At 39.3% G+C, this 14,670-nt stretch overlaps 1 long non-coding RNA gene across 2 annotated transcripts in view; it reads left to right on the top strand.

The window, feature by feature from the left end:
* LOC146394922 (uncharacterized) overlaps positions 1-14,670 on the top strand; it is a 247,917-nt gene that overhangs the window by 161,356 nt on the left and 71,891 nt on the right. For both annotated transcript variants that reach the window (XR_014833711.1, XR_014833712.1), the window contains one exon: positions 2,538-2,623. This is a non-coding gene — a long non-coding RNA (uncharacterized LOC146394922). The remainder of the gene's footprint in view (positions 1-2,537; positions 2,624-14,670) is intronic.

The raw sequence follows: 14,670 nt of genomic DNA, 5'->3' as shown, positions 1-14,670 counted from the left end.
CAGAGGACCCCTATGGCATTGTGGAGTAAAGGTCTCATCACCTTTAGAGGAATTAGGGGAAGCCACTCCTGATAGATTTCTTGGAACATGGTGCAAATCTGTAAAGATGGTGGGTGACCTCTATGGGTACTGATGGTAGGGGTCCAAGAGCAAATATTGGCTTCTGGCACTTATGCTGCCCTCGGTGCTAAATAAACTGTAGGTCCAACACAGAGGGGGTTAGAATTCATGCAGGGACCTGCCTGTGGGACCCATTTCCAGAGTCTATTGGTAGCCCAGAGTTCTGAGCTCATTCTGAATTCTGACTTAGGTAAAATTTTTCCCAAACCAATGTGACAACACCATTCTCACGGCCCAATCTCATTGGAACATCTAGTCAACCTCACAGTCTGGGTGGAGGGCCAAAGAATACCCCAAAATGGAGAAGCAGAGAATTTGTTCCACATAGGTCTGGTATAGATATAGCCACCCTTCCCTCCCTCCCCACCCCCACCCCCACCTACCTAGAAACCACTGTTAACCCTGGCAGATCCCAATTACTGGAATGGGACTTAGACAGTTTTGAGGTTGATACTTTCAGTGGTAGAGACTCACATGGCACCAGGTCTAGGCTTTAGTTGCACTGCCCAGAGAAGTCTGCTGACCCTGGCTCATCCCAGGCAGAAGAGGGGGATTTAGAACATTTTTAGGAAGAGATTCCAAAATGTGGGGACCCCTGAAGCATGGTGGCTCAGAGCAGGAACCCTTCTAGTGAACTTTTAAGAATGTTACTGGCAGAAAAAGCTACAAGTTAACCAAAATCCATTTCCTTTTTTTTTTTTTTTTTTTCCCAGCAGGCAACAAGATTATATTTTCCAGGCTTCCTTAATCTTAGACATGACTATGTGAGTTCTAGCTAGTGAAATGTGCGCCGAAGTGATACATGCCACTTTTTGACCTAAGAGAAAGTGGCCTTCTACTCTCTTTTCCCTTGCTTTATTGGAAGTTTGTTGATATTTAGGGTGAGTTGGGACATCTGTTTTGAAGGTTAACTAGGTTAGCTTGGCTGCCTGAATCAGAAATAAAAGCAGAACGCTTTCATCCCTATCACAGACTGAACTTTGAGTAAGAAATGTACTTCCATTGCTTTAGACAACTGAGATTTGTACTTGGCAGAGCAACTAAACTAATATAGTAAATTTTAAAACTGTGTATGTTTAGATCAGAATTCTTAGTTGTTATTAAACTTAGGCATGTGGAATAATTTAGGAAGGTGCCCAAAGAGATTTGCTGAGTGAGCATTTTGCCCTAAAATTAGAAGTAGATAGTAATATTAGTAATATTACTATTTCACATAGAAGAGAAATACTGTGTACATAATTTTTTCTTAGATTTTGGAAGGCTGCTGACCATATCTTTCATGGACTCCTCCTAGCTGTATACTTATTAATAATAAAAAGGTGACATTCAATGAGCTATGTCAACACAGAAGGAAATTTCTAATCAAGTTTTATAAATGCTGTCATTCATTGTATCTGATTTCTCATTTTCAATAGCAGCTTGGATAGAGACAGGCAAGAAATGCTTCTGTAATTTGCAGGTGATGAAAACCAGGAAGAGATAATACAATTTGTAAGAATCAAGATTCAAAAGATAGAGTGAAAAGACAAAGTGAAACAAAGAAAATGAAATTTAACAAAAAAAAATGTAAGATAAGAATTTAATGTAAATTACCTCAGTATGACAGATACTGTTTATTTTAAGGGGTAAAATAAAGGACATTCCAGAAAGAAGTGGCACTGGTTCAAAATCAGCAACTTGCCAGATAGGCCACCAAAATGATAGCATAATTGCTCCTGAAAAAATGGCTCAGATAAAGAATAGGTGTTCAGATAGATCTGGAACCCTTCAAATGGTGACTCTTAGTATAAGTGTTCTAGGAATCTGTGGATGTATTTCATTAATTGTCCCAGTGCTTTGGTATAGTGAGCATTAGTGGCCAGTGATGCCAGACATGTAAAATTGCACAAGCCAAGTCAGACTTCAAGGAATTATGCTACATCATGTATGACCTTCAAATGTCCTACAGGACATTACTATAAGTAAAAAATATTTATAATAATCTAAGCTTTTAGACATAACTTCACATAGCATAAAATCTTTTTTTTTTTTTTTTTTTTTTTTTTTTTTTTTTTTTGGTCTTTTCTAGGGCCATGCCCTTGGCATATGGAGGTTCCCAGGCTAGGGGTCTTATTGGAGCTGTAGCCACCGGCCTACGCCAGAGCCACAGCAACACAGGATCTGAGCTGTATCTGCAACCGACACCACAGGTCAGATCCTTAACCCACTAAGCAAGACCAGGGATCGAAACCGCAACCTCATGGTACCTAGTCAGATTCATTAACCACTGAGCCACCACAGGAATTCCGCATAGCATAAAATCTTAAAGTATTTTTACAGGGTATTAATTTTCTTGGTATATAGCTACTCTGTGTAAAAGAGAAGGTTTTACTTTGGTTTTTGTTCGGAAGTTTACCAGGAGCTGTTTGTAATTTCAGAAAACTATGTTATGGACAGCCGTACTATTCACTCCTGTTATCAGCTGGCATTCGAGGTTGGTGCATTAATGGAGATTTATATATAGGTACAGTCATCTCTTTTCTGTTATATCTGTCATTATAGTCCTATGTAAGCATTTGCATATTGAAGTACAAACTATTTTATTATAGATTACTTTTTAAAAGTTTGATTTATATTACCTTAGGATATTAATTTTTGAAATTATGTTTGTAGGTAGATTGATTTTCTATTGTTTTTTCAAAAGTAGTAAAGAGAACATTACAAAATGTCTGTTATAAAAAAAGGTGTTAAATCATATAAGGTCAAAAGCCATTGATATAAATGTCTACGTCTCACCTATAAAAAATTTGACATTCTCTAGAATTTAGTATTTTAGTGAGCCTAATGGTTTGTGATGTGATAATAGGGAATATAATATATAGGCCATTAAAATGAAATGTTAGATACTAGGGAAGAATAGGATATAAGAAAAACTTATAAAACATTTATTGTGTACCAAAATTATACTTATTTACTGTCCTTAATTTATATCTTTTAAAAAATGTTCACAGTAGACTCTTTAGGAAAATATTATTTTCCCGTCCAAAACTGAGCACACAGACTCAGAGCATTTAGGTAATTTGCCCAAAAGCAAAAGCTATTGTGGTTCGAATATGGGATTCTGACCCAACTCTGGCTTTGGAGTCCAAGTTCTGAACCATTGTGGAGAGAAGATTCACAGGAGCATGAGAGCCATCTACAGTTACTTGACAGGCTGATGTTAGAAGGAATAGGTTTCCTCTGGGCCATTCCAGAGGCTATACAGCTCAGACTAGTGAAGAGAAGTTAAACAGAAGTAGATTTTAACTCAATTTATAGAACTTTATCACAGTTGTTTACCCTTCAGAAGAACAGACTGCCCCAAGAAGTACTGACCAGAAAGGACTGCACTGAATGATAAAATCCAGAATTGGTTATCTTGCGTTAGAATTATTTAAGAATGAATGATTTTCTGCATTTGGGTAAGATATTTGGTCCAGAGGTTAATTTGCTTTTAACTCTAAGATTCAGTGACTCTTCTGAATGAATTATTTAGTTCAACCTTCTATATGTAAGTTCCTTCAACAACACTCTGACATGAGACCATGGAGCCACTAAGAACTTATTATGTCCTATATATTATTACCTACCCTTACTTCATATAACTCCCCAATATTCTATTTATTCTTGAATACCGCCTTAAATTATTTTTGGAGCAGCATGGCAGGGAAACATTTCCTCAAAGAGTTCATTCCATAAGACACCAGAGAGGATCAGGATTTTTCTTGGTTTGACCTTTTTATTAGTTCCTTACAAAATATATTTATTATATCTAACAGGTTTTTTTTTGTTTTCTTCTGGAGTCTTTAAGATTTTCTATAGTGTCATGTCATCTGCAAATAGCGACAGTATTATTTTGTCCTTTCCATCTTGGATGTATTTTTAAAAAAAATTTTATTGTAGTTGATTTACAGTTTTCTGTCAATTTCTGCTATACAGCAAAGTGACCCAGTTATACATATATCTATATATACATTCATTTTCTCATGTTATCTTCCATCATGTTCCATCACAAGTGATTGAATAGAGTTTCTTGTGCTATACATAGGACCTAATCACTGATTCACTCCAAATGCAAAAGTTTGTATCTACTAACCCCAAACTCCCAGTCTATCCCACTCCTTCCCCCTCCTCCTTGGCAACCACAAGTCTGTTCTCTGTGGCCATGAGTTCCTTTCTTTTCTGTAAATAGGTTCATTTGTGCCATATATTAGATTCCACATATAAGTGATATCATATGATTTTGCCTTTCTCTTTCTGTCTTAATTCACTTAGCATGAGACTCTCTAGTTCATCCATGTTGTTGCAAATGACATTATTTTTTTTTTTTTTTTTATAGGGCTGCACCTACAGCATACGGAGGTTCCCTGGCTAGGGGTCTGAATGGAGCTACAGCTGCCAGCCTACAGCATAGCTATAGCAACACAGGATCCGAGTTGCATCTGCAGCCTGCACCACAGCTCATGACAATGCCGGATCCTTAACCCATTGAGCAAGGCCAGGGATTGAACCCACAGCCTCATGGTTCCTAGTCAGATTTGTTTCTGCCGAGGCATGATGGGAACTCCTATTTTGTTCTTTTTAATGGCTGAGTAGTATGCCATTGTGTATATATACCATGTCTTCTTAATCAATTCGTCTCTTGATGGACATTTAGGTAGTTTCCATGTCTTGGCTATTATGAATAGTGCTGCAATGAACATAGGGGTGCATGTATCTTTTTTAATGAAAGTTTTGTCCAGATATATGCCCAGGAGTGGGATTACTGGATCATATGGTAGTTCTATATTTAGTTTTCTGAGATACCTCCACGTTGTTTTCCATAGTGGTTGTACCAGCTTACATTCCCACCAACAGTGTAGGAGGGTTCCCTTTTCTTCACACCCTTTCCAGCATTTGTTATTTGTAGCCTTAATAATGATGGCCATTATGACTGGTGTGAGGTGGTACCTCAAATACAAATCAGAACTACAATTGGATGTATTTTATTTCTTCTTTTGCCTAGTTTCTATGGCTAGAACTTCGAATACTGTGTTGAATAAGAATGGTGAGTGTGTGCATATTTTTCTTATTGCTAATCTTAGAGGGGTAGCTTTCAGATTTTTACCATGGAGTATGATGTTAGCTATGGTTTTATAATATATAGTCTTTGTAATGTTAAGGTACATTTCCTCTATGCCTATTTCATTGAATTTCTAAAAATCATGGGTGCTCTATCTTGTCAAATGTTTTTCTGCATTGACATGATCATAGAATTTTTATATTTCATTTTGTTAATGTGGTATATTACATTGATTTGCAGATGTTGCAATCTTGCATCCCTGGAATAAATCCCATTTGACTCTTGTATATGGTCCTTTATTATACTATTGTATTCAGTTTCTAAAGTTTTGTTGAGGATTTTGGCATTGATGTTCATCAGAGATATTGGCCTATAATTTTCTTTCTGTGTGTTGTCTGGTTTTGGTATCAGTGTAATGTTTGCCTTGTTCATTGAGTTAGGAAGGCTCCCCACCTTTTCAGTGTTTTGGTAGAGTTTGAGAAGAATAGGTTTTAAGTCTTTCTTAAATGTTTGGTAGAATTCACAGGAGAAATTGTCTGGTCCTGTTTTTGTTTTTGTTTTTCGTTTTTTTTTTTTTTTTTTTTTCTTCTGTAGGTTTTTGATTACTCTTTCAATTTTCCTGACCTTTTTATTTCTATATGTTGGATCTTGAAATATTTGGAGGTGGTCATGTTTTCAAATAGCTTTTGATAATGAGACGTGTCTATTTGATCTGGCTTCCTATTTGTCAGCCTTCTCTCTCTGGGTGATATTTTCCCAAGTATGTATTCCTTTTGGGATTTCCCATTGTGGCTCAGTGGGTTAAGGATCTAACAATGTCTCTGTGAGGATACAGGTCTGATCCCTGGCCTTGCTCAGTGGGTTAAGGATGCAGCATTGCCACAGGTTATGGCATAGGCCAGCATCTGCAGCTCTGATTCAGCCCCTGGGTCAGGAACTTCCACATGCTACAGATACTGCCATAAAAAGAAAAGAAAGATAAAATTCATTTTATGGAATGAACACCAGAATAAGACACAATTGTACATACTATTTTTGTACAAGGTTAAGGAGGCTTATTAGCTCTGGTCAACATCTTGGCCCCTCTTTCAGGAAATGCAGTTATTTTAAAGGTTTAAGAAAAAAAAATCTATTATACCAAAGCAAGTATACATGGCATAATTAAAAACTTCTTAATGGTTATTTTCGTGATGGATTACTGTTCAACACAACTACAAAAGTGAAGTTTTATTTCCCCAGGTGTATCATAACATGAACTTTGAAAGGTCAGAGCTTTTTCAATTCCAGGAGGGTCACCTGGAGCCATGCCTTGTATCTACAGTTGTAAAAGCAAATATAAGAAAGGAATTTTTGACAAAAGATTCGGCAGTAGATTGTCACTGAGCTGCCCTGGCCACTGGTCTGGAGATTTGACCTCAGAGTTCCCAGGCAGTACTTCAGTGCCTTGAACCTTGTTGACATTTGCTTGTTTGACTGTGCTTTTTGCCTGCTTCTACATAATAAAGTAGAAAGGAACATAAACTTCCTCTCAGTTAAACATAGATATAGGCCACATAAGGAACATTTGTGGGCTGGTTGAGCAGTACAGATTACTCATTTGAGAAAGTATTTTCAAATCATGGGCTGAATATTTACACTAAAAATCACTAGTGTCTTGAGTTTCTAACTCAGTTTTGCCACTTTAAAAATCAGGAGAACATGGCATAATGTTCAGGAGTAATGGCTCTTCTCTGACAGCAATAGGAAGCCATTATGTCTGTTTAATAACAGTAAATTTTTTAGAGTTTAAAAGAATTATTTCAACACAAACATATTATAGCCTGAGAAGAAAAAGCAATGTTAGAGGCCTGTATAAATCTGTGATGATTTATTTTATTCCAGTTATTCAGTGGCCTCAAGAGTTAAATGCCTTGCCAGTGATGCATACCTCTGTTAATATGGATTGATGTAAAAATGACATCTCTTAACAGTCTGCCTGATTCTTGTTCCATGATTCCATATAATTATGAGATGTTGGAACATGAGATTCACATATGTTAGTCCTTCTATGCATTGCACACCTAGCAAGATACCTTAAACTAGAAAGGACTCTATTGTGCATATATTGAATTGAATGGGCACCATATGTTTTCTCCTGACCTAAACTTTTGTTCCCAGTGGGTCTTCCTTAACATTAGTCTGCTCCTTGTTTTTTTTAATTCCCATGAGGAAAGTTACTCCTATGAAAAGACTGGTAAAATGCCAACCAAGAGGAAAATGAGGGCCTTAGAGTGTTTCTGTTCATTATTACCATAACATGGACTCGTGAGTAATTTAGCTAATTGAACACATTATATGCTGCAAGACATATAAGCCTCATTTGAAGGGTGTAGGATATTAGCATTTCTGACAGGCTGCTGGGGTCAAGGTGCAGACAGTGTACAAAATGGGAAGGTTTTGAGAATTACCACCAGATGTAAACCATGCTGCATCAGAAAATCAGATATTTTATCATGCTAGGTATTTATGCATGACCTGAAGGGGATTTTAGCCTCTTGACAATACAAAAACAAAAACAAAAACAAACAAACAAAAAGTGTCCCACAGGTTTCCCTAGGGAACTGAGTTGTGGGTTTGAAGTATTGACAACTGACTTAGGCAATGAAAAATTTACTTAATCCACAGTGTTGCCCAGAGAAGACCTTGGATTTTCAAGCCAAATCTATCAAACAAGCAAAGAAACCCACACAGAATAGGTAAACTAAATAGCATAGAACCACTTTGCTTACATCCATAAATATCAGAGCATACTCTGAGCTTCAACCTCCAGCCTACTTGTAAATGATGTCATTATGCAGACCTAGCTTCAGCATGAAGACATAATTAGTATTCGGTCTGACAGAAGACCATTTCATTTAATTCCACTGGCTGAGATCCAACCGGCAGTATATATATGACAGCATAGGAAACAGGCACTTTGGGTAAAAGCAGCCTTGGCATTAGTATGCTAAACAGTGACCTGGAATGGGAGCAGGACAGAGCAAGGTTGCGAGGAGCAAGGGAACAGAAAGGGAGCTGTCATTCTATTTCAGAAACCCACTGAGTTTGTGTTTTAGATGCAAAGAAGGAGGCTTATTTAATAAATATTCTTAGGCCCTGCTAATCATGCTGTTTGACAAATTCATGAACATAGTCATGATTAACTTTTAACCTGAAAAAATTATTGAAATCCACCCAGGAATTTACCTGGAATGAGGATCTGATCCCATATATTAAGTCCTTTTTGCAATATGAACTGAAAGCTGTATCCTGTGTCTTTAACATGCTAATTCTTTCTCTGTGACCCTGAGTAAATTTTGCTTGATCTGGGAACTGTCTGTGAAAAGTATTTAATTGACTCAGATTGCAATTAACCAATGATGACATTTAATGCTCCAAATTCATTCTCCACTCTTCTCCTTCCCGATTAGCATCTTGGGAGAACAACCTGTATAGACTCCATTAGCAGTCCTTTTTGTGTGTGTGTGCTATGGGTACTGCTTGGATTTTGTCAGTTAGAGGCACCAACAAGAGATCTGGGTCTGGAAGGAAGTTCCTGACAGTTCCCTGTGGGTAGACTCTGTCTTCTTCTGAAGGTTGTAGCTCCTCTGAGGTGGCCCTAAGTCCTCATAGAGCATGCTCTCCAAGGTCTGTTACTACCTGTCCTTTTTCTTTTTCAGGCCTAAGAACAGTGCCTGATCTTGTAACCCTGGGGTATGACATTATTGCATTTTTCTTGTGATATCTTTGAAAATGGGCTTTGCTAAACTCACCTCAAATTGCCTAATTTTAGTTTGTCATCTGTTTTCTGATGACTCTTAGTGACAATGACAGCTTCCTACATTACTGGACAAAAGTCAGAATTATCCAGAGGAAGAAAAAGAGAAGGGAAATCAGAGGCTGGGAGAGTTTTGCTTCACAGGAATGGAAAGTAGTGGAATTAATTGGTGAGGTTATGAATGAGAAGAAGCCTCAGAAGTCTGAGATAAGTGAATAAATCATTGTCCTAAAATTTGTATCAAAGATGTGTCTATAAATTTATTACTGTCCGTTTTGAGTTGAGGCCCAAGAAAGGTCCTCCTGCGTGCTGTCGCTTGCACCAGTAGAAGAAGATGGAGTTCAGTTCAGAAGGAACAGAGAGCTTTATTCTTTGATCAAAGAATGAACATGCAGAGTTCCCATTGTGGCTCAGTGGTTAATGAATCTGACTAGGAACCATGAGCTTGAGGGTTCGATCCCTGGCCTCGCTCAGTGGGTTAAGGATCTGGTGTTGCCGTGAGCTTTGGTGTAGGTCACAGACGCCGCTCGGATCTGGCGTTGCTGTGGCTGTGGCTGTGGCTGGCAGCTGTAGCTCTGATTCGACCCCTATGCTGGGAACCTTCATAGGCTGCAGGTGTGACCCTAAAAAGACAAAAAAAAAAAAAAAAAAAAAAAAAAAAAAAAGAATGAACATGCAAGCTGCCCTGTGAAGAACAGACACTTTGGACAGGCTGTGTGTGCGGCTGCTTTATAGTGATCTCAGCAGCAGGGAGGAGGCGGCATCTCACAGGAGGGCACAGCTGTGCTCCTCAGGCTCCAGCTCCCCGCGCAGGCGCAGCCTCTCTGCCCTCAGCCTGCAGCCGCCATCTTGCACTGACGTGCCTGCGCAGTGCTTCTGCGCATGCCCACCCAGCTGAGGTACGCAGCTCTTTCGCCCCAGGAGCTCTGGTCTGGAGAGCGGGTCTGTGAGGCCTCTGCCCTCAGCCCCCTGTCAGCAAGTGCAAGTAGACTAAGCGCAAATGGAAGAAAAGGTTAGACTTTATTTTGTTACTCAGATTCTATTTCCATTTCCCAGGAATTGTTAGCTTTGCGGTGATGGTGATGATGTTCCAGAGGCAGCGCTTTCCGCACAGGGAAGGGGCTGCGTTGCTGGAGGAGCTGGTGTGAGTCAAAGTGGGTCTGGGCCACAGCACTCCCAAGTGGCCCCTGCGCATCGAGGTCCGGTTCTGAATGGAGGAACCCCCTTTCCTGTGATAGAGAAGGTTTTCATGCCCAACAAGAGAGCTGGGGTCTGGACTGACTGTTCCCAGCTGCCCCTTTTATACCCTCTGCTTTGGCTTTATTTTGACCAGAAGTTAGTGAGGGTTCTCTCCTCCCTGAAAGTCCCTGCAGTTTAACTTCTGAGTCTGCGCAGGAGCTGAAAGAGGGGACCGTGCCTCCTCGTCCCCTCACGCTGGGGACTGGCCGATGGCGGCAGGTGCCGTTGTGGGCTACCCCACTGAGCATTTTCTCCTGCTGGTTCTCCCTGTCCTTAAACGTTTTGCTGCTCTTTGTTAGCCCTCCTGTCCTCTTTGGAGGGAGGGGTGGAGTTTGTGTAGTTGCTCTGCTCCTAGCTCTTCAAAGCCAAGTGCTGGGCAGTGAGCGTCTCTGCACAAGGCCTGCTGCCCCGCCTTCTTGGATGGAGGTGGGGTTCTCCCCGGTTCTACGCTGAAATTCTAATCTGCTGTGTTGGGTGCAAGGCCTCCTGTGGACAAGTGACCCTGGACTTAGCACAAAAGAAGAGGTTACTCCTTATCACCTAGATTCCACCTTATTTTTCCCACGGATTCTAGTGGGCTTTCTGGTAACAAATTCATCCATCAATAGAGTATGTGCTTTGATGATTGTTATAGAAATGAGGACAAACATAGGTTGGATTATACTTTATTTTTTATCTATATCTATAATTACGGAGTTGAGAATGAGTAAAAATAAGAGGATTTACTTGCTTGACGTGAGAATCAAAATTTTCATGATGATCTTGCTCACATTCTTTTTATGCCCCATATTACAGCATTATCATCCATGCTTTATGCAGGGTGATTGGTGATGGCTAGTTTGTCTTTGAATGGGAGTGGCCTCTTCGCCCACTTTTCTGGCCTTTTACAAAGTCTTCCATTAATTTACTCTTTATTTCCTAGTTTATATGTCTGAATATTTAACCCAGAATATAAAGTGTCACTTTTTTTTTTAACCTTTAGTTACTTCTGTTCTCCCTCTCTCTTTTATAAATACTTTTTAAATGAAGAAAATGAGAGGAAATAGAGGAGACAAAAGCAGATACATACGTAAATAGAAGAGGGTTAGTTTATTCTTAGATTAGACAAAGAGAAACAGTTACTTAAAGGCATGTAATAAAACATTCTACCCTTGTCTATGCCTGCTGAGAATACTTGCCACTTACACTGGGTTCAGCTTAGGTAAATACCAGAATGAGTCTTGTGATGATAAAAAGAAACACAACCAAAATAAATAGCAAATCATGGGAAAACTTTGGCATTTTCTTACCCATCAGACTGTAGAGAATATGCATAGTTATATGATCAAATCTTAGCAGTTTAAAATACATTATTTCTTTAGTTCAGTAAATATTTTTGAGCCCCTACTATGTGTGGGACACTGACATAATGCTGGGTACACAGCTGTGAATAAATTAAACATAGATCCCTCTTCTCATGGATCCAACATTGTAATTGGTGGTGGACAGTCAACATGACGGGAGTTAAGTATATACAGTGTGCTCAATAGCAGTTGTTGGGGAAGGTCATGGAGAGGACTTGACCCCTGGTTAACCCATAAGCTGAACTCAGGCAATGGGAGGCTCCAGACTCCTCCCCTCCCCTCTCCTTGGAATGTATACTCTGTCCACCATTCCCACAGTCAGAGCTATTTTCAAGGACTCAGACTTGAGAGAGTAATGTGTGGTTGAGACATTCTGGACTGAATACGTGACTGAAACCCCTTAAAGCCTCTACATAAACTTTTACGATTCTGGCAGCGGGTGTGGCATCAACCTGTTTTGTGGTGCCCAAGACAAACCTGGCAAGTAGGTTCCCATGATGAGTAGTACTTCTGCCTTCCAATCTGGAATGTTCTGCCTCTTTCTTCGGTCTCTTCTTGCCATCCCTGTATGGGGACCAGTTTGAGAACTAATAGGGAGAAGGGCTGTAGAGAGAAACGAAGCAGGGAAGGGAAATAAGAAATGCTGGGGAGAAGTGTTGCAATTTTAAAAGAAGATGTCAACAAAGGTCTCCTGGAGAAGGTGTCATTTGAATAAAGGCCAGAAGTAGGAGATGCCTGCCTGTGTCTGGATATATGGAGAAGGCATAGCATTGGGAATAGCTGGTACCTTGACACAGAAATATGTCTGGAATATTGAGAGAAAAAAAAAAAGCAGGAGTATAATAGGGTTAAGGTAGAGGAGGTCAGAGAGTCAGAGAGAGACAGCTTGTTTAGGTCTAGGGATGGCAAATCGAGAACCAGATAGTAAATATTTTAGACTTTGCAAGATGCATAACGTCTGTAGAGTGCATTCTCCTCCTTCTCTCCCTCTCCTATTCCTTATCCTTTTCTTTTTACCTCTTCCCCTTCTTCTACTTTTGCTCCTGCTTCCCTCTTAAAAAACATAAAATTGATTCCTGGTTGTGTGCTGTAGTCTACTCACCTGAAGGCAGTAGTTTGATGACCCCTAGTATCACTTATTTTAGGTGGTAGAAATCAACTCTGTTTCACAAGGGTCAGTTTCACTGCACACTTGAGAGTAGACTGCAGAGCACAAAGACAAGAGGCAGGAAGAAGGTCAGCAAGTCATGCCAATTATCCAGCCCCAGATGATGATGGTGTGAACTTGAGTGGCTGCCATGGACGTGATGAGTAAAATTCCAGATGTCTTTTGAAAAAACTTCTGATGGGATCTAATGACGAATTGGATGTAGGATGTGAGGGATGCAGTGAAGACTTGGATGACTTTTTTTTTTTTTTTTTTTTTGAGTAGTTAGAGAAGAGCATTACTGTGTATTGAAATGGGGCATCCTGGTAGGTGAGAGGAGGACTGAAAAATGAGCATGGAATTTGGCAGGAAGAGGTCATTGCTCTCTTTGAAAACTTTAGTCATGTCTTGGGGAAACTAAGCCTGGTTTAATCAGGCTTTCAGGAGACAAGATATGGAATTGGGGATAGTGAATAATGACAACTCTTCTGATAAATCTTTTTTTCAAAATGTCATAGAAATGAAGTGATGAATAAAAGAAGATTAGTAGTTAAAAAGAGGTTTTAAAAATTTTTTTTAAAGTTATTAGAAATTATAGTAGGCAATGTCTGGGTCTCACAGTGAGTGGTGAGGAAATTAAACCTGGGCCATGCAGATCTCAAATCACTCTTTTTCCCAATCACACCCCTTGTCTCTCTTTTTAATGATTTTTCTCTTCTGTGACACCACATGGAAATCTATACAGAGGAGAAGTGTGGGCCTTTCTACTGATGGTTGATTTTCTGGAGATGATATTCTTTAGAGAAAACACAGTGTTAGCTGAAAAAATATTTTATTAGTGATGCCAAACATAATGATTTTCTGTAGGCTTGGTACAGTCTGACAAAAAAATTTCAATTATAGACTAATTGATTTTTGCCATAACTCAAGCAAATAGAGATTTCCATGATCTTTGCTTAAAGGAGAAATGTAATTTTCTTTGCTTTTATTTATATGTGCTGCCCACTATAATCTTCAAGTCTCCTCTTTCACCTAAATGCCCTCGTCCGTATTTTATCTCTGGACTTTTCCTTATGATTAATTTTGGGCTAATTTAACATATTAGTTTGAATATGATTATCCAAGGGGCCAGTACTGTAGATAGTACAGAATGACACCATTTCACCACAGAAATGACACACAGGCATTTCTCATCATAGCTTAAAAAATAACAAACTTCCACTCTCTTGGGCCACAGTCAATATCTGCTTTAGAAACTGGCTTCTTTTTCCCCTCTTTATGCTCGGAGTAGCAGAGAACCTACTCAAACTGAGATACAAAAAGACTTGCTTTTGGGATATGAAATGTTTCACACATTTCATAACTTTCTGTTTGAGTAGAATTCCTTTATCTAGACTTCTCCTTTCTGATCTCTTTATATTCTTGCTCACATTTATGAGAATTCTTCCCCTTTAAGCATCTCATATAAATTAAATACATTTTAAAACTACAGAAGAAAAAAAATCATGGATTATCTTGTCTACTTATTCAGAAATCTGCATGATGGAAATAAAATTCCCAAACTAATAAAATGGTCTCCATCCACCCCAACATGACAAACTGTGAGCAAACAATGATCAAAAACAAAATATTCAAATTGCTCTTTTCTTTAATTTTAATTTTCTTTTCTTTTTTTTATTTTTTTGGTCTTTTTAGGGCCTAACCCATAGCATATGGAGGTTCCCAGGATAGGGCTTGAATTGGAGCTGTAGCTGCTGGCCTACACCACAGCCACAGCAATGCAAGATCTGAGCTGCGTCTGTGACAGACACCAGAGCTCATGGCAACGCTGGATCCTTAACCCACCGATCAATGTCAGGGATTGAACCTGAGCCCTCATGGATCCTAGTCAGAGTCTTTTCCACTGAGCCATGACAGAAACTCCTCTAATGGCTCTTTTCTTAAG

Source organism: Sus scrofa, chromosome 18 (assembly GCF_054392235.1).
Source record: "Sus scrofa isolate SSC_HxYL_T2T_F1_AM1 chromosome 18, Sscrofa_HxYL_maternal_Yorkshire_Landrace_v2.0, whole genome shotgun sequence".
NCBI lineage: Eukaryota > Metazoa > Chordata > Mammalia > Artiodactyla > Suidae > Sus > Sus scrofa.
The sequence above is the reverse complement of the archived record's forward strand: the minus strand, read 5'-3'. Positions and strand labels throughout refer to the sequence as shown.